Raw genomic sequence first — 20,502 nt, 5'->3', positions numbered from 1 at the left:
ACCACTCCTACCCAAAACAGGGGTGACGCCAGGCGACGCCATCCATCCCACTTGAATGGTGAGGCTCTTCTTGGGCGCTAGCCCCAGGGGGTGACCCGTCCGCAAGAACCTGCACAAAGGTAATAGCCATTAGGTCAAAATAGAAATGGAAAAATGATGAAAACAGGAGAATTAGCAGCTTACGCTGACGCCCTCGATCGGCGGAAGCATTCTGGGGACAGATCCCCACATTCCTGCCCTGACTCATCTGGGCGGGACCGTTTCAAGCCTGCCCCCTGCTCCGAGGCAGTGGGGCTCATCTCCCTCACCTCATCATGGGGCGCGGCACTAGAGCCGCTTCCCTCCATCGTCTCATGGGGCACGGCACCAGAGCCGCTCCCCTCCATCATCTCATGGGGTGCAGCACCAGAGTCACCCCCCTCCACCATCATATCAGGGTCGGTGATGGCAAGCCCGCCTTCCCCCATCCACCGACCCTCAGCCGGCACACCGTGCGAAGCGGCGGACTCTCCGGCCTCCTCCGACTCACTTCCCTCCGTGTGGAACAGGAAGGGTCCCTGCACGGACGGGTGGGCACTTGTTAGCGTGTCCTCATCCTCTAGGACACCCCAATCCACGTCGACGACTACCTCGTCGTCATCATCATCGTCGTCGTCGTCGTCATCATTGCTCATGTCCTCTCCCTGATCTCGTGCCTCCTACTTTAGTCGTTTCGCCTTCTTCATCTGCTCCCTAGCTTTCTTGTCCCGCTCGGCCACGAGTCGATTCACTGCCGCCATGGCCTTGTCCTTCGACAGCAGAACCGGACTATCTTTGAAGACTAGCCCCCTCGGCTGGTCCCAACGTCACAAAAGCAAGTATAAAAAAACAGAGATTCAGGAAAAAGAAAAGAGCATGGGAGAAGAGGGCTTACGAATTCGAAGAACCCAGGTTTCGACCGCATTGGGGGATGTCCAGGCATTGGATACACAATGTCGAGGACGCTGCCTTTGGAATCCTTCGTCAGCTCCGTCGCCTCCTTAATGCGCTGCGCCACTTCTAAAAAAGGGAGCGCCTCGTCAACAAGCACCGTCCCCTCGAACGACATCCCAGGCATCATCCGATGCAGGGGAAGCACGCGCACCATCAGCGGCGCCACCCTCCTCGCATGATAGGCGTCGATGATCCCCGTCCCTTTTATGCCCCGATCCTTTAGGGCGTGGAGGGCGGAAAGAAGGTCGGAGAGGTGTTTCTTGTCTTTGGACTGGACGCCCCAGCCCCACGACTCCGGAGCCCCTTCAATAAGGCGTCCAGTGTACCTCAGTAGGGTGGCACTCACATCATCCCTAACATAAAACCACTACGAGTGCCATCCCTTGTTGGATGTCGCTAGACGCATGTATGGGTAACCCCTCGACCGGGTATGGCACAGATGAATGCTGGCACATCCCATCGGCGCGTTCACATATTCCCCCCAATCTTCCTCTTCGACAAACTAATGGTAAAGAAATACTGCCATAGATCAAAATGGGGATCGATCCCCAGGAAACCCTCGCACAGGCAACAAACGCCGCCATATGTTGAACCCCATTGGGAGTAAGATGTTGTAGCTCCACCTCATAATAATCCAGCAGCCCCCGAAGGAATCTATGCACGGGTACCGCAAATCCCCGCTCATGGAAGATAGCGAAAGAAACGACATACCCTTCGAGCGGCACCGGCTCACCCTCATCACCAGGTAGCAGCCACTCCTAGACGGCGGACAGCGAGCGGAGAAGGCCATAGCGGACGAGGCCCTCCAAACGCCGTGAGGTGATGCTAGATCTACCCCACAACTCCATTAAAGCAATTGGGGAGAAAGGCAGGCGCAAGCTTAACGGCGGCTACAACACGGATGCAAGTAGGTCGACGGTGGCAAAGTGGGCGTAGGAGGCTGGGGCGATTGGCGGCGGATGTTTCAGAACGCAAAGGCATGGGAGCGAAATACGGAACCTTAGGGGCGAACCCCGTGGTTTTATAAGGGCGACGGACGCGAGAAGGGCAACCGTCTGCCTCGATCTCCGGGCCTGCCACGCGCACCACCGCGTCACGTCGCGGGACACGCGCCCGCAGTCCCTATCCTCTCACCCCAAAAATCATGGTGGACGGTTCGCCTTCCCCAGTCGAATCCGGACTCTCTACCCACCTGGGAAACGCAAGCCACGAAGATTTTTTTTCTCTTTGGCCCACCTAGGGCCTAGAAGCTCGACGGCCGGCCCAACTGAGGAAGGGTCCACGAACGATCCGAAATCAAGGGCGCAAGCACCAGTTAGGTCAGCCCTGAATGAGTTCCCCGCGAATGGGATGCCACGACCCCCTCGAAAAAACATCCAGTTGATGAAAAACTAAGTCATTCAGCCTTACCCGCGAAGGGGCCGATACAACCCCTCGGGCGACTCTACTCGAATCACCCGGGGCTCGAGGGCTACACCCATCGGGTGCGCTCACGCGCACCCTCTAGCAAAGTAACTTCGACGAAATCAAAAAACACCCTCTAGGAGGTTCTACTCGAATCACCTAGAGGCTCGGGGGCTACTATCGGGGACCTAATACCGGGGTACCCCAGAAGGTGGAACCAATAACCACCGAACGTTAAAAACTTTTGGACGGATAAGGGCGCCGTTACGTCCCTTGTTCGAATGACAGGAGTTTGGTTCCGCCTCGCCCGACGCCTTTGAAGATAGCTCTGTCTCGCCCGAGGGCTCAGGGCTAGTCTCTGTCTCGCCCGACGCCTTTGGGACGGGCTCGGTCTCGCTCGAGGGCTGAGGGATAGACTCCGCCTCACCCGACCCCGGAGGGACGGGCTTGGTCTCGCCCAAGAGATAAGGACTGGGCAAGACAAGACGTTCGGGTCAACCATGGCTCTAAGGACCATACCCTGCGCCCTGGTAGGAAAAGTACTGCCAGGAAACGATGGGACAGGTGCTTTAGACCCTTCCGGACGCCACAGAGCCCGAAAGGTATTACAGGTGCGTGCTCCTCGCCCTGTAGAGTTGTAGGCGCCGCCTTCAGCTCTGGGACATAGAACCCAATGAAGATATACGACAACCACTACATTCCAGAAAATGATTTGCTATCTCCACGAACGACGGATATTCCGTCACCACGCTATGGGCCTAAGGGAGCGACGCTCGCTTCCCGACCCCTCAGGTCCACCAAGTCAGAAGACCTTGGCCACGGCGCTACTCCGGACCCCGACCGCGCGTCCCTCCAACGAAGACTCATAGGAACCGGAAGGCATGCGAAGCAAGGCTGGGGGAGGCTCATAAGTCAAAACCACTGTACTGCAGCCCATACCCTGCGCAGGGCAACATTCTGTAACCAACCTGAGATTCTACAGAGGCATCAACAGTATTGTAGGCGCTTATCCTCCTTCGCACTCATGAGAATGAAGAACCAGGCCAGGTAGACGTGAGCCACAAGACTAAGTAGGGTACGCATCCTAAAGCCCTCACCCTTGTAAAGCTAGCCCCTTCATCTATAAAAGGGGATGCACTTCTCCCTTCAAAAGGGGAGGGACTTTGGACCGAACAACACGAGACACACACACAGTCAAGCGGCTACAAAGCTCTTGGTCTCCTTTCAACCCTTCCATCAGAGACTTGGGACCAGTCCCTCTCTCGATCGTTTTTACCCCCTACTACAAACCGTTTACGGCGCTAATAATACAAGCAGCAACAAACTGGACGTAGGGACATTCGGCCCGAACCAGTATAAATCTTATGTCCTTTAACGCACCATCCGAACCTAACGCGCATTACTATAAATTTACTTGTCGGTGCTTATACGAAACACCGACACTTAACATTTGAGATAGTCCGATTTTTCTTCCTTATCTATAAAATCAGTTTTTTTTAACACTTCTAACTTTTGAAACCGTATGTTTTTTTGCTGACGTAACGCATCAATGATCCTACGTAGCGTCACGTCGGCTAACAGGAGGCTCAATCGGACTGCGTTCATAGTTCCGGGGAATCGGCTCCAGGGCTGAAGTTTTCGCTCGGGCCTTTGTTTGTTTAGATTGTAAATTTTTGCAATTTGGACACTGTAGTATATTTTGTTTATATTTGACAAACTTTGTCCGATCATGAATTAACTAGACTTAAAAGATTCGACTTCTGATTTATAACCAAACTGTATAATTAGTTATTTTTTTTATCTATTTTTAATATTCCATACATGCGTTAAAAATTAATATAATGGAGATAGTGAAAAAATTTGGAATTTAGAGGTGATCTAAACAAGGCATCGATTGAAAAAAAAGAAACGATACCCCTGTCCAATCGCCGGTATCGAGGACGCGCGGCTCCTGGGCCCGCAGCTCTGCGCCGCCGCGGTCGCGCTCCTGCTGCTCCTCTCCCTCGCCGTCCTCCACTCGCGTCGCCTTGCTAGACCCGCCTCCACTCGTGCCGCCGTGCTTGACCCGCTGCTCACCGTCACCACCACCGCCGCCGTGGAGCCGCAACGCGCCGCCGTCGTTCCTTGTAGCCGCGCTTGCCGCCGGACTTCCTCTAGACGACCGCGCCCACCGAGGACGACCTCCAGACTGCCGCGCCCGCCGAGGACGAGCTGCCTCGGCCGGCGTCGATTCGCCTCCGTCGTAGTCGATCTGCCTCGGCCGGTGTCGATCCGCCTCCGCCGGAGTCGATCTGACTCGGCCGGCGTCAATCCGCTCGTCGCGACGACCGGAGGCGCTGGAGGTCGCCAAGCTCGTTGCGACGACTTGGCGCAGCAGTCGATGAGGACGGAGAAGGTGTACCCGTCCGGCTATTCGTGCTCAGCGTCGGCGTCGCGGGTGGACGGGGAGGAAGACGGTTTCCGCCGCTGACGCCGGTGGCCGGTGCCGCGTCAGACAGCAGGCACGACTGGCGCGGCGAGCCTGTGGGCGGGAGCGGCGCTAACCGTGAGGCGCAACCGGTCCAAACGAGACGGCGATAAGGTTCGAGCGATGTGTGCGACGAGACGACGACAAATTCTGCAGGGGCGTAGATTTGCTGGACGGACACCAATACCATACCATCAGATCGCAACATGCCGTGTTAAATCTCCGTGCTTGTTTGGGCATCGAATCTCATTACAAACGCTGAACACAGCTGAATGCCCGACACAAGTTCACGGTCCACCCAAGAGCGTAACCGTCTTTGTATTGAGATTGGACTACTTGTTAGCCAGTGTGGCTGGACTAATCACTAGTCAGCTACTAGTCTTAATAATACAAACAGGACCTTAACATTAATACAGTACAGTATATTAGAATCGGATACAAATAACACCAACGTTTTAGCGGATACGTGTTCCGTTGAGGCTGGGCCCACATCCGAGCTGACACACTAGCGAGTCAGTGACGGCGACCCTGCATCGTATCAGCCATGTTTATCAGCCATGATACAATATTTTTCTCTCACAATAAAACAACATTAGCCAGCTTATAAGCCACAGAAACGATCATACGAACAGGATGATAAGCGGCGCGTGTAGGCGTCCGGCATTGTTCCCCTTCCGCCGCTGGAATTCGGTCTGTTATGGACCCACGGCGCATGATGGAAAATGTCAAAATGGGGACCCGTGGTGAAGCTATCGCGATCGTTGGGGCGCAACGGTTTCGAAGGAATTTCCGTCTCCACGTACAGTACAGCAGCGTGGATTGGGTTCAGATTGCGGGCGAAATACCGTTGCCTATAGGATTTGCTAACCCGCCCCGTTATGAGCGTTATAAATGACGACTGCCCCCAACCCCGCACCTAGGGATGAAAGCGGTCGGGAACGGTCGGGAAAACACTCTAACCATTCCCGCTACTGTATTTTTTATGCGGGAACGGGAACGGTAATGGGAAGGCCGATCGGGAAAGCGAAATCGGAAATACAGGATGTCGGAAACGATACATTTCGATCAGAAAAAAGTCGATAACGATCGGGAATCGGTAATCCAAATCGGGAACGTCGACGCACATAACCACTTCAACCATTCAACTTAACACCAAGGTTACAACCATGTATAATACATAGGCAAATTGTACCGTTGGTAAGTATATAACACTACAAATAAGTCCACCAATTTGTGAACACTAGTGACTTGTTATGTTTGTGTTGCACATTTTCATGCATGAGTAAGTGACCTATGATTTTTTACGTGGCATATGCTAATAAAACTACAGCAGTGAGTCAACTTTTTAATTGTCATGAAATACTTCAAAAAACTAAATGAGAGACTCGTAAAGAAAAACGGAAAGTGCACATGCATACTTCAGCTTATCTACGAGTTCAACGAAAAAGCAGAAGTGGCTGGTTGCGTCCATCACATCCAATAGGGATTCTTGCAGCATCAAATCATTTAGCATATGTTGTAGGCATAGAAAAAAAATAAAAAAAGGAAAATGCACATGCATACGCATGGCCTTAGACTGTCTCCAACAATGAGACCTAAATCCAACATCCATTCTCTAATTTAGGTCATATACAGTAGAAAGACTCCGGTACCTAAAATCTAGATTCTCCAACAGGCCACGCAAATTAGCCCTCTTCTTCCTCGGTCTGTCCGCCGCCCACCCATCTCCAAGCTCATGGCGCCTCACACCTCCGGCGCCTGCGTGGTGGCGAGCCCCATGTCGAAGACGGAGCAGCCAACCCTGGCGAGCCCTGCGAAGAGCGCCGAGCCGCGGGGCCGACAGCCGAGGGTCGCGGCCGACGGACACCCGTAGCTGCTGGGGCTCCTGCAACTCGCCCCGGAGCCGGATCTCCTCGCGCAGCCACTCCCCGAAGCTCTCGGCGATGACCTCGACCGCCAGTGGTGTCAGGTCCACGGCACGGCCTTTCTCGCCCTCCAGTGCCACGCATCCAGCTGCTCCTCGCCGCGCCAGCGGCTCCCCGCAGCAGCCCTGCCTGGCCGCGCCGGCCGCGTCCGCCGCGGACCCGCCTGGAAGTGTCGGTGGCTCCCCGCCTTGGGCTCGCCTCGCCGAGCCGGCCGCGCCCTGTCGCGAGCCGCGCCTCGCCGCGGGCCAACCACAACGGCGCCAGACATTTGCGTCGTCTCCCTCGCGAGACGCTTATTTGCCTTTCGATTGGGCTGGTACGCAAAATGCGTCCTTTGTTTGGGTGTTCCGTTGGAGCTCGTTTCTTGCTACCCAAAAAAATTTGCAGCACCTATTTTGCGTTTGGGTGGTATCGTTGGAGACAGTCTTAGCGGCGGGCGCAGCGCGCTCAACAAGCATACGCTCAGGTCGCTTTACCTTGTAACGGCCCATTACGGCCCAGCGAGCAAAGCAGCAGCAAGCACCACTACACCAATACACCAGGCGCACACTGAAGTTTAATACCACCTCGCGGAGCCAGCTGGGGAGGGGGGAGCCGGCGCTTTTAATAATCGGACTCCCGGCCTCCAAAGAGCCACGGAGCGCTCCCAAAAGCAAAGGGTTTCTTCCTGTGGCGCGCCCCTCCGGCGAGCCTCGAAGTCTTTGCAGTTTGGTAGCCATTCTCTGATACTGCACGCCCTCTTGTGGGTAGCAGGGTCCCCCGGGTAATTTCGTACGGGTTCTTCAGGAGAAAGCCTAGCAGGGTCCCCCCGTGTGGCCGTCTCCTGCTGCTCAATCCGGGCTTCGAGACCGTGTGGCCGTCTCCTGCTGCTCAATCCGGGCTTCGAGGTTTCTTCCTTTTGATCGGTCACCGGCAGAGGTTCTGAAGGTGTTTTGACTTCCAGAATTTTGCCGAAAATCACGGGCTTCCTCCTTGATCTACCGTTCTGAGAAAAGAGAGGTCTCCCTGCTCAGATTTGTTGGATCCTAATCCTGTCAACAAATTAGAGTTGCTTGCTCCCATCTTGTCTTGTTTTACACCATAATTACTCTGGTCTTTAGCTTGCTCCGTTCGGATTCTTTGGCTCATATCTTTGCTCTGCGCAAACTCTGAAACAAACACAATGGTTTCCCTCTTGGATGCGACCGTGTTTCTGCTCTGCGTCGCCGTCGCCGGCCTCCACGTCCTTGATTACCTTGTTGCCATCTGCCCGCACAGCGTGGGCGGCGCCGTCGCGCTCCTTGCCCTCCCTACAGCTTACTTTACGGGTGTGATCCTTGTTTACCTCCAAATCGCGCCGGCGCCACCCGCGCCGGTGTCGCAAGTTGTTGCTTTGAGGCTGCTCGCCGCCATGGCATGTGCCCTGCTTCTCCTTGCTGCCATCATGTTCAGTATGTGAGCACTTTGCCGCGGGAAGAAGAAATCGTTTAGTTTGGAGAGGAAATTTTAGGTATGAGTGAATCGTCCAGTATTGTGAAGCTGTAGTCTCCCGTGAGCAACTCTGAGTCCATGCGACCACGAGGTTGTTGTATGTTCTTGCTTTGACTGAGATGTGGAGCCTTCCGATTGCTTGCTTGTGGTGAGCCACCGTCGTCCTGGTTCAGTTCAGTCATCTCCTCGTGGTAAGGAACGTTTCCCCATTTCCTGCTCGGTGTGAAATTAAGAAGATGGAAATAAGCAAATCTGTGAGGATATTCTCCGTCGAGTCCGCGAACTCGATGGATTTGTTCGATCTCAGATGCATGCATGTATGTGTCATGCTATTTATGTATTCATGTGTGTAAACTTCACTTGTACTTACAGTTGTACTAGGATGAAATGTTGATTGTCTCTCTCGGTCTCTTGGTTCTTGCTACAAAAGGAAACCCCAGAGAATCATCCCTGCACAGCACAACTTAATACTATGAACCAACATTTATTTCCATTTATTACAGAGAGAACATAAATGTGCATTGTCACTGCTAAAAAAAGATTTGTTTCTACGCCCTATTCGTTTGGGCTTGTTCGGCTAAAAAAAGATAGTCTCAAATGGCTGTGAAAAAAATAAGGGAAAAGGGTATGCTCTTTCCTGATTTCATTCCTTATCAACCAAGCTAAGCATCTTTGGGTGGCCGGTGGCCCACTAGAGTTGAGCGATGGTTCTCTATTCCTACTCGACGACGTTAAGATCACGGTAATTGTTACTGACATGTGGGTCCTTGGTTCATCGGGGCCACGTGTAAGCGGCAAAGTCACGGCGCCCTCAACGCGACATGGACAACCAAATGCCAAGTATTTCACATGAGAAAGGACCTCCTAACTATTTTTAAATTTTAACGAAGCTTCTGCGGTCTGCAGTTCCTGAGCAATGTTTTGGGCTAAGGGGCTGTTTGGTTCCTTCCCCACCTCCTAAAATTCCTGTCACATCGAATGTTTGACATATGCATGGAGTATTAAATATAGACTAATTACGAAATTAATTGCATAACTTGCGACTAATTTGCGAGACGAATCTTTTAAGCCTAATTAGTCCATGATTTGACAATGTGGTGCTACAGTAAACATGTGCTAATGATAGATTAATTAGGCTTAAAAAATTCGCCTCGGAAATTAGCCTCCATCTATGTAATTAGTTTTATAATTAATTTATATTTAATACTCCTTATTAGCCTCTAAACATTCGATGTGACATAAATTTTAGGAGCGCCTAAAGAACCAAACACCCCCTAAAGTTCGGCCAAACAGGATTATACGTGGCTTGAAAAGAAAAAAAAAAGGAAGATAAAGAGGCAGCAATTGTACTTTGTCAATAAGAATACATTTCATATGTAAGTTGCCCAACTTCATATACTTGAGAATAAGGCGCTAATTTAACGACTGATGCTATTTTTTTTTGGCTTATAAGCCGGCTGATGTTGTTTCGTTGTGAGGCTGATACGAAATGAACGGGGCATATATTAATAACAACAGCAGCAGAAGAGTCAAAAATTAGGGAACATAGTAGCAGCCGCCGCTACGCGGCCAGATAGTGAAAATGAAGTCCGGCTAAAAGAACGCTTGTAGAAGCTGATCCAGCCGGTCTAGACTCTAGACACTGAAGCTTAATTTGCTATGGAACAACAACGCTTCTAGAAGCTGAACCAAACATAACTCACCGCATTTACCTGGGAATAGATCTCTACAGCTTCGCTCTGGTACAGTGCGCAGCCCTGAAAGTAAGTGAAACAGCCAGTATGTTGCTTGTTGCAGTACACCACAAGCCCAATGGTTCACTGCCGGTGCCGTCGCGCCGACAGCCTTGCTGGCTTGTTGCATAGAGTACCTAGCCGCCGAGACGCGATCCTTTCTTTGCTGTATCTGCCAGTCGATCACTGCGTAGTCCAGAATCCCCGGTTGTTGTACTCTGCGGTTGCTCTGACGACTGATCGAGGCCATTGTAAACCTCCTGGAACTGAAACTGCTCGCATGCTCTGCCTTGATGTCCAATGCTCCCGATGAGCTCTACCAACAGCCATCGGTCATCAAGGCATCCCATTCGCGGATGAGAGATCCTCAATGCCTCATTAGCTTCTTGCCTGTAACTTGATCCTTGACTTGGAACGAAGGAAGCCAGGAAGTTCATCCATCGGCTAATTAAGACGCGACGGAGCTCTCGAAGTTGGCCGAAGTGCGTATGTGCGCTATATATAGACGCCCAGGCAACAAGTGATTCTCACGAATGGGCCCGGGCACGAGATGGACAGGCTGGAATTATTCATCGTCGACGGACCAAGCAGGCGGCGGAGAGAGACTTTTGGCGCCTCGACCATTTCTTTCTTGGCGACTAAGGTTCCACGTCAACGCTGGAAATTTCACGGAAGCTTCGCCAGGGTAATTTTCTAGTGCCCAGGAAACTTCGCGGAAGCTGGAAACCAGCGGATGGATAGCAGCGACGACGTCGAACGGGAGAGCAGTCGGAGGGGAAGTTTCGCGGAAGCTCTCTGGCTGGAGAGTTCTGCGAGAAGCGCCGGGCGGCGGCGGCGGCGGCGGCGGCGGCGATAACGATGCTCGCCATTTGAGCGTCGGCGCGTCGCTGCATGCAGCACATCCAAATCTACCTAGTTTCCGTTCCGGCAATGGTTTTCCTCCTCTCGATGACGGTGAAACTCGTCCAAATGCTGCGAGGGTCCATCGGCTTGGAATGGTTGGTTCAAAGTTCAAACTTGAACACACGCCCGGTTCGGAACTTCGGATCAGCTACCGCTATTTCTTTATCTTGGTTCCTGGAACGGGAGAAGCAATCTTTTCCTCGCATCATGATCATGATGGCCTCCACTTGCAAGTTGCAACCGGCCACGGCTGCAAAGGTAGCAAAAGGTTCGCCTCCTCTGGACTGGACGTCGTCCAGGAGAATTGGTCGGCGCCTCGTCGGATCTCGAGCAATCCCTGCGCCGGGCCCGGGCGGAGGTTTGGGTCCAATTTGTCAACGCCATTCCAAAACATCTGGTGGGCGGACTAGGCATGGATGTTTGTGCTTATTCTGAGCTGAACCCTGTGGGCCGCCCTGAATTCTGATCATCAGCCTGTTCCCTCGTTGGTTTCAACCAGCCCAAATCAGTTAATTAATAGTGTTTTTCTCTCACAATAAATCAACACCAGTCAACTCAAATCAGCCTATAAACACACCAGCGAAAATGTCAAATATTACGTGCCGAGCTGTCGTGGTGAGGGCGTGAGACCCCTGTGACCTGACGTGTTACCAGTGCATTGATCTAGGCCTGAATTAACAGGTGCTACAAATTACACAGGATTGAATTTAGGGCGCGTTTAGTTGCCAAAAATTTTTGGTTTTGGCTACTGTAGCACTTTCGTTTATATTTAGCAATTAGTATTTAATTATGGACTAATTAGGTTCGAAAGTTTCGTCTCGCGATTTCTCACCCAACTGTGTAATTAGTTTTGTTTTTCGTCTATATTTAGTACTCCATGCATGTGTCGCAAAATTCGATGTAACACTTTGGGGTGAAAAATTTTGGAATCTAACAGGGCCTTAGACAATTTCATAAACAAACTAGCTAGATCGAGCTTAAGACGCCATGGTGAACATATTACACCAGGAATCAGCTATGGACCTATCGGTTCTAGGCAGCCGATGATTCCATAGGCGTGCCTCGGCTATGCACTTGATTGGCGGAGGTCTGCGAGTTCATCCCTGAAGATGACTCCCAGAGTGTTGACCCGGGATAACGAATTTGTTCGGCTGAGCTCCAAGCTGGTTTGTCGGCTTCTTTTTTCAATCGAAGCAGTGTTTTTCTCTCATAACATTTCAGCATAAACAATATTTTTTAGTATAAACAGTACCATACATACCAGCCGAACACTCTCAACAGTTGTTGTGGGCATTCCAGACAGTGTAGGTCTGAAACAGCAGATGTACCATCTGGCGGCAGCCGAATTCCAATCTTTTCCCAGAAGTAATCTACTATAGTACGTAGTAAATCCGTTTCAAATTACAGTTCATTTAACTTTTTTGACCTCAAATTTAACCGCTCGTCTTATTCGAAAATTTATGCTAAATATCATTTCTTTTGTTGTAGCTTGTTTTATTAACAAAAGTTCTTTAAAAATGACTTAAATTTGACTATATTTGTATAAATTTTTTAAATAAGATGAACGGTCAAGCTTAAGATAAAAAAATCAAACGAATTATAATTAAGAACGGAGTGAGTATCTACTGCTGTGTGTGACGAGTTTCGTTGAAAAAGATACGCTAGTGGACACCGCAGGCATCGATGCCAAGAGGTACGACGACGCGACTGGACATTGGGCCACTTGGACGAATTATGGTTCGACGCCGAGGTAGAGGCTGTTTTCAATTTATTAATTATTATTATACTCCTGTACATATACCTACACACATACTACATATACTATACTAGAAAATCTAAGCTGGTCGATGTCAATCTTGCTGTCCTGACACTCCTGCGTCGTGCTCTTGGGCCCCGCTTAGTTACATTGCCGAATCGGCGCCGCCGGAATAGTACAACACTGTAGCGCACTGTAGCGTTTTGTTTTTATTTGGTAATAATTATCCAATCGTTGATTAATTAGACTCAAAACATTCGTCTCGCAAAGTACAACCAAACTGTGCAATTAGTTTTTGATTTCGTCAACATTTAGTATTCCATACATATACCGCAAGTTTGATGTGACGGGGAATCTTCTTTTTGTATAGTGTCAAAGTTTGGATTTTGGGGTAACTAAACAAGGGCTTGCTGGGATTTGTTCAGTGGTCCATGGTCACCGCAGTTTGATAGCGCGTGCTGCGCGCGATTGCGTAGGGCCAGCGACTCGCGATTCCGTGGAAACAAGTCGACCCGACGATTTAGAAAAGGGCGGCCATTTGTCAAGCGGTCAGACTCGAAACCCGTAATTCTGTAGGAGTATTTGTTGTGTATAGTATATGTTCTCTCGTGTCAAAAACGCGTTCTGATGAGATATTGGGCATGTTCGCTCGAAGGAATTCTGAAGGAATTTAGATGGTTTGGAGAAATACTGAAGAAATTTGTGAGAGAAAAATACTGTTCCGGATGAAAAAAGAAGCGGATCTAGGTTTATGGGCACGCGAACGGGGCCATTGAGATGAAACCCGCCAAATTTAGTACTACTAGTTCTGTCAATACTAAACAGAACAGAATAAACAAGAGATGACAGCCGTCAGATGTTTTTTCCTCCATTTTCTTGATTCGCTTTCGCTTCGTCGTCTAGTAGCAAGTCCACACACCACGCATGTTAGTATTAGTTCTTCACCTGAGCTCTTCAAAGTAACGCTAATATGACAATGATATAATTAAGATGTCCGGACGTCTTCCACCGCTCCTTCTCGCATGAGCCGCTCGTCCAGCGATCCTATCCGCTCGTCTCGTCTGCGCAGCCCGATGCTCGTTGCGTTGTTTTCTCCCTACGTCGTCGTGCCCATCGCCCACCCATTCCGTTTCGCCGCCGTGCCGCGCCTCATCCCCTATGGCCTCCTCTGTGCTGCCTCCCCGCGCTGCATTCCCCACCGGGTCCAATCCGCCTCACCTGCCTCAACCGCAATGCCTCCTCGCCGTGGCCGGCCCGCTCGCCGCGACTGCCTCCATTGAGCTGGCGAGCCACGGTCGCCTCCACCAAGCAGACGAGCCTCCACGACGAATGCTCCAGCAAGCAGGCAAGGGAGACGATATTCATGTGACGCCACGGCCGCCGACAAGTTGCCCGTGCTGCCACCGCACAACGAGGTCCATGGGCCGTCGTCGACCTCCGCGCCGGCGTGCCTCCATTCGTCCAAGCAAAGCTCATGTTGTAAGAGTATGTTTCAAGTGTTTTAAATGTTTTATCTGGATGTTGCAGGTGTTTCGTCTTGATGTTGTAAAAGTAGATCGGTGTTGCACATGTTGCAGTGGCTGTTCCAAATGTTTCATCTCATTTTCCAGACATATGTTTGCAATTGTTTCATCTGGATATTGTATATGTTTTCACACATACGAAGTGTTTTCAGGTGTTTTGTTGCAAGTGTTTCATACGCATGTTGCGAGTGTTTCAGATGTTTCGTACGTATGTTTTAAAAGTAGATCTACTGTTGTAGATAGTGTTTCAGATGTATGTTTCATGTGTTTCATCTGTCTTCAGACGTATGTTGCGAACGGGGACTCCGGCGCAGACCCCGCGTAGAAGGGCACGGGATCCAAGTGGCAGGTGCGCGGGAAGAGACGACGTGCAAACGCGGGCGGACGTCCATCTAAACGTGCAGACGCTAAAAATTGTTTAGGCGAGTCACGTCGTGTCACGCACGGGCGGATCCATGTTGTGTTTACTGGGTGCGGCTGCACCCACACCGAGAGAGCCCACAGCTGCTTTCAAGTTGCAACTCGGCAGCCCAGCAGCCAGCAGCATCAACGCACGCACGTACCCTGGCCGGCCGCCCGCACGGAGCAGGCTTGCGGACGCTTCGACTGCAAGCTTCGCCCATCGCTTCGACTGCACGCCTCCTCTCCTCAGTCCCGCGGCCTTCTCTGTCGTTCGTCGCTCCACCTTCTCGGCTTATCCGAATTTGACGACCACGGCTGGCCGTCGCAAGCAGCAGGGCCAGGGCACACCGGGCAGCGCCCAGCGGCCAGCGCGGCAACACCCAGGCAGCCACCAGAAGTGCAGCAAGCAGCAACGTACTCAGCAGTCAACACGCCTCTCTCCTCTTCGTGTCCATCCTTTTCACAGAGTAAGCAACTTCAAATATTCTTCATTGTTTCAGAGTTTCAGTTTTCATCAATTTGACCATCCAATAATTTTAATATTTTAATTCCCGTCTTTTCTCTGGGTACTTTGTACAGATTCTAGGGTTATGATTTTTTTGTTCTTCATATGATATTTGATTATTGATATTTATAAAAGCAATCAAAATAACTAAAATTTAAACATTCTTGTGGATGCTATGAAAAACATGGAAAGGTTTTTGAAAAGAAAAACACCGGATATTAATTGGGAAGAGGAGATCAAATATGACCTAAGCTTAAGAAAGGAAATTGATTCTTACCATCCAAATCATAGAGAGAAGGTGAGAAGAAAATATTTGGAGAATGGACCATGCCAACCTCGCACATGCACTTTTCCCTCTACACATCTTGGGGAAAAAGACAATCCAAGAAGGTTTCAACCGGAATGGTTTGATGAATTTGGAGGTTGGCTTGAATACAGTGAATGATGCTGTGATTCATGGCTTCATGAACATGAAAGGAGAAGGGCATATATTTGATCTATAAGAGGTAATGCACCTCTTTTCAATTTTTCAATGATACATTATATAAATTGTTTGCTTACAATGAATGGTTTATTTCTTTTTTAGTGAGGATTTCGTGGTTAAGGATTGTATTTTGCCAACGCAGGCAATCTTTTGTTGTCATAATTGTGGGATTAGCTTACTGTATTTTGATGAATGGTAAGCACAAATATATTATTACGGCTACTTTATTGTTGATCTACCTCAATATTGCTTGTTTCAAACTATTCATCCTAAAATTATGGCTATGGTGCTATTAACTTGCATTATTGTTCTATCGCCACAAGCCGCATCCCCCTCCATAATTCTCTAGCTCCGCCACTGGTGCCACGGTCGGCGGGTTTTGAAATGTTCTCTCTGGCAGTCTATGCCTATAAAAGCGGGTCAGGTCAGAGGATGATGCTATGACCACAGCAGCAGAGCAGAGGACAAGAGAGCGAGGGTTGCTACTCTACTCGATCGTGTGTTCTCCATCTCCCATGGCGGGTGTGGGGCTTGTTCCGCAGGCCATTGTGCTCCCTCTCGGCATGGGGGCGTTGGGGGGCCCGACGCACTGCGCCTCTTGCTCCATTTCGCAGGCCGGATCAGTCCCGCCGTTGACCTTGCCATCTGCGTCGTCGTCATCAGCCTCCTCACCGCCCCGTTTCTCAGCACCATGCAGCTGGCGTGCTTCGTCCGCAAGGCGCGGGCGGCGGCGCCGCGCTAGTGGCGACGGACCTCTTCACCTAGGTGACCACGACAGTGTCCATCACCGCTACCCTCCTCATCACCGTGTGCCTCCCTGTCGTGCCCGGCGGCAGTGGCGGCTTGGCGCCGTCTGCCTCTCGATCGACTTCGCCGTCAGGAACCCAATCGTGGTCACCATCCTCGCCATCTGCGCCGCCTTTGCCACCATCGCCATGCCTTTACGGGCCCACCGCTTCTTCCGTGGGGGGTAGCGCAGGAGGGCCTACACCTGCTGTGCGCACCACAACAATCAAGGTCATTGTGGTGTTCTTGGTCGCCATGCTGTCCCTTGATGCCTCCTTCATCGACGTGCACGCGCAGTTCCTCTTTCCCGAATTCCACTGGTGACGGAGGTGCATGGTCACCCTGCCCGTCGGGGTTGCAAATGTCATGGTCGCTGGCACCATGCTTCTTGTCCGATGCTCACGCAGGGCGCGTAAGGCATCTCTAGCAATAATACCTAAAGCACACACCCTACTTCTCTATTTAGGTAGCTACCAATTTTCATACTACCTAAATTTTGTTGTTTTCTCCAGCAACACTACCTAAAACAGATTACCCAAATTCATTGTAGGAGAGAATGATATGTGGGACCCACATGCCATTCTCTCTACTGTCTTCTTCTCTAGCTCCTCTACCTCGCTGCCTCCCGTCTGGAGGGATAGAACAAATCCGGGAGCCTGCCGCGTCGTGGAGGGATGCTGCTGGAAGCACGACCGCACCGAGGAATGGCACTGAGCGGGGGAGGGGCGCTGGGAGCATGGTCGTGCAGGAGAGGGGCGAGGGCTAATGTGTTTAAGTGAGATACACAAGTGATTAGTCCACATGTCGGTGAAAGATCCTTGTTTGGTTTTGGTAATTGAGTGACAACCTTAGGTGGACTAATATGTTTAAGTGAGATACACAGGTGATTAGTCCACAGGTACATGTGTATGAGCAACATATGCCATAACGGGGTGATGGCTCAAAGATGTTGCAAAGCTCACACATGTGATGATGAAGGAGCTTATTGCACATGAAACATGACATGGAGTCATGTGATCAAGGTGGAGAAGACCAAGACATGAATTGGCTTGATGGACCGGTTGCAAGTATGAAGGGCAAGTTGGAGGCTTTGGAGCAATGCACCGCGTGGCAGTGAAGCTTGAGCAAGACTTGACGCCGATGGACAAAGGCAACGGTGAAAAGCAAGTGATGTCAAGATCGATAAACCAACAAGATCACGTGATGATATAAAGTGGATTATATCATTTGGTGATTGGTTGGTGCATATGTTGCATCAACAATGGAGGAAATAAAATAGAATGCGCAAGACAAAGGTATAACCCAGGGCATTTCATTTCACCGGTCATAGGTGCGTATAGAAGTTTATGACCGGGTTTAGGATAGATGGCCGTACTATCAAGAGGGGTAAACTTGTTTGCATATCGGTCATCTAATGCCACTCGAGTGATCTAATTTTGCATCATCGCTAGGATCGAGTGGCGTGGCAAATGGAGTGCTAACACCCTTAAAAATATTTGTGAAAATATGCTAACACACATGCACAAAGGTGATACACATTGTTTTTTGCACTTGGGAACAAGGGTTCAAAACTTCACCAGCGCCCTATATAGAAAAGATAGAGTTTCACAGAGTGGATCGGACGCTGGCCTCAACTGGACCGACATGTCTAGTCAGTGGAAGCAGTGAAGATGCTGGCATCGGTCTTCGATCGGACACTGGGTCACTTCGTGACTGGACGCATAGTGGGTGCATCCGGTCCTGCTGACGTGGCGGCATAGAAGAAGAGGAGAAGGACCAGACGTTGTTGCTGTGTCCGATCGTGATCAACCAGACGCGTCCAGTCGTGAATTTCCACCTCTAGAACCTTATTGGAAGTGACCAGACGCTGGGGTCCTGCGTCCGGTCGTGATCAAATTGACACGTTGAAAGGTCCTTGTGTGGTTTTGGTAATTGAGTGACAACCTAGGTGGACTAATTGTGTTTATGTGAGATACACATTTGATTAGTCCATAGGTACATGTGTGTGAGCAACATATGCCATAAAGGTGAAATGGCTTAGAGATGTTGCAAAGCTCACACATGTGATGATGAAGGAGCTCATTGCAAATGAGACATGACATTGAGTCATGTGATCAAGGTGGAGAAGATCAAGACATGACTTGGCTTGATGGACCAGTTGCAAGCGTGAAGGGCAAGTCGGAGGCTTTGGAGCGATGGACCGCGTGGCGGTGAAGCTTAAGCAAGACTCGACGCCGTTGGACGAAGGCAACGGTGAAAAGCAAGTGAAGTTGAGATCGATGAACCAATATGATCATGTGATGATATGAAGTGGATCATATCATTATTGATCATGTTGGTGCATATGTTGCATCAACATTGGAGGCGATGGAATGAAATGTGCAAGGCAAAGGTATAACCTAGGGCATTTCATTTTACGGTCATAGGTGTGTAGAGAAGTTTATAACCGGATTTAGGATAGATGGCTGTACTATCAAGAGGGGAAAACTTGTTTGCATATCGGTCATCTAGTGCCACTCGAGTGATCTAACTTTGCATCGTCGCAAGGATCAAGTGGCGTGGCAAGTTGAGTGACTAATCCTTTGGAAAATGATTGTGAAAATGCTAACACACATATACATGGTGGTGTTGGCACATTTGCAAAGGAGATGAAGTTGGATTTGATGTGGATCAACTCGGTGAAGTAATGAAAGTCACTGTAAGTGACCGGACACTGGTCGCGTGGTGACCGGACGTTGGGATTCTGCGTCCAGTCAGTAGCAGCCATAAGCGCTCGATCTTTGACCGGACGCTGGTGCTGAAAGCAATCGAACGCTGGCTGGGTGTGTCCGGTCATGCTAATGTGGAAGCACAGAGAAGAGGAGAAGGACCGAACGCTGATGCTGCGTCCGATCGTGACCGACCGGACGTGTCCGGTCGCGATTTCTCGTTTATAGAAGCTTACTGGAAGTGACCAGACGCTGAGGTCCTACATCCGGTCATTTACTGTGTAGCGTATGGTCACAAGTTAACCATTGAGATCGGGTGCTCAGTATTTAAACGGAGGTGACACGTGGCGAGCATCCGTTGACCGGACACTAGGGTCCTGTGTCCGGTCGATCTGACTAGAGCGTCCGGTCAACCCAAGTTTTGCCCAGTGAAGGGGTAATGGCTAGTTTAGCCCATGGGGCTATAAATAGAAGGTGGTCTCAGCCATGGCCGGTGTTGAGCACCTCGGGGGACTTTCTGTCTATGCTTAAGAGTGCTTGGGAGCCCTCCATCTCACATATGCTTGATAGTGATCATCCGATTGTGTGAGAGAGCGATTCTAGTGCGATTGCATCATGAGGTTGCATCGAGTGGCACTAGGTGATTGAGTTGCAAGCTAGTGGTTCTTGTTACTCTTGGAGGTTGCCACCTCCTAAACGGCTTGGTGGTGGTCTCCGTTGAAGCCCGCAAGAAGCTTGTGCGGTGCTCCAGAGAAGAGCTTTGTGAGGGGCATTGTGCTCACCCCATGGGAGCCGCGAAGAGCAACTCTAGTTGAGCATGTCATTGAGCTACCCTCACTTTCGGGGTAGGTTCTTGCGGTGCCCGACGTGTGGGCTTGGCGGGTGATGCCAATTATCTGCCGAACCACCAAGTGAGCGGTCGACACAACGGGGACTAGCGTGTTGGCAAGCATGTGAACCTCAGGAGAAAAATCACCGTGTCAACCTTGTTCTTTCCGTTGGTTTGCATCCTCATTACACAAGCTTGTAATTACTTTCATATACATTGTGCTTGTGTAGTTGCTCTTGTAATTAGTTTACTTATGTATCTCACTAGTTACCTTCTTGCTTGTGTAGCATAGAAGTAGCTCTCTTGCTTGACTAATTTGGTTTGTGTAACCTTGTTCGTCACATTGCTTAGTTCATGTAGCTAAGTATTTATGCTCTCTAATTTGGCATTGGTTGCCTTGTTATTGAACATTGCTAGTGAGCTTAGTTGGCTTTATGCTTTTGCTTACTAGCATGTGTAGGAGCTCCCTTGTTGCTTAAAGTACTAGTGGCATAGGTTTGTGTGACCTTGCTTCTATAATTGGTTAGGTGAGCTCTAGCTAGCATGACACATTTGTTGCTTAATTAGTATCTTTGGAAGGTGCTAGAGAACATAAATAGAGGGGTGTAGTCTTGGCTAGACCGATAGTTTTAATT

General features: G+C 50.2%; 1 long non-coding RNA gene and 1 pseudogene across 1 annotated transcript; one reads left to right on the top strand and one right to left on the bottom strand.

Moving 5' to 3' along the window:
• Positions 1–7,682: 7,682 nt before the first annotated feature.
• Positions 7,683–10,481, bottom strand: LOC136520841 (uncharacterized). The gene is made up of 3 exons (XR_010775393.1): positions 9,951–10,481; positions 8,609–8,688; positions 7,683–8,451 (listed from the first exon to the last, which is right to left on the bottom strand). It is a non-coding gene; the product is annotated as an uncharacterized lncRNA (long non-coding RNA).
• A 5,578-nt stretch (positions 10,482–16,059) lies between these two features.
• LOC136521077 (uncharacterized) lies at positions 16,060–17,044 on the top strand (annotated as a pseudogene).
• Positions 17,045–20,502: the final 3,458 nt, after the last annotated feature.

The sequence above is a fragment of the Miscanthus floridulus genome, chromosome 18 (genome assembly GCF_019320115.1).
Source record: "Miscanthus floridulus cultivar M001 chromosome 18, ASM1932011v1, whole genome shotgun sequence".
NCBI lineage: Eukaryota > Viridiplantae > Streptophyta > Magnoliopsida > Poales > Poaceae > Miscanthus > Miscanthus floridulus.
Note: the sequence above shows the minus strand (reverse complement) of the source record. Positions and strands in the feature narration are given on the sequence as shown.